The sequence below is a fragment of the Merops nubicus genome, unplaced genomic scaffold, assembly GCF_000691845.1.
Source record: "Merops nubicus isolate BGI_N331 unplaced genomic scaffold, ASM69184v1 scaffold14535, whole genome shotgun sequence".
NCBI lineage: Eukaryota > Metazoa > Chordata > Aves > Coraciiformes > Meropidae > Merops > Merops nubicus.
The window spans coordinates 4697-4903 of record NW_008609045.1 but is presented as its reverse complement, the minus strand read 5'-3'; positions in this window follow the sequence as shown (position 1 = coordinate 4903).

Genomic DNA, 207 nt, shown 5'->3' with positions numbered 1-207 from the left:
TTATTGTATTTTTAGTATTATTTTATGCTACTTAGTAGCTTGCATCAGGGCGAAAACACAGCGCTCGCTCGCTCGCTCTTCAATAAATCCTGACCGAGTAAAATTTAGGATACTTAAGCCCCTTGTTGATAATAGATTTGATAATTATTGCAGGTTTTCCCTTTTTAGGTAGTACGTGAAGAATTTCGAGTGCTCACACAGGCAAAG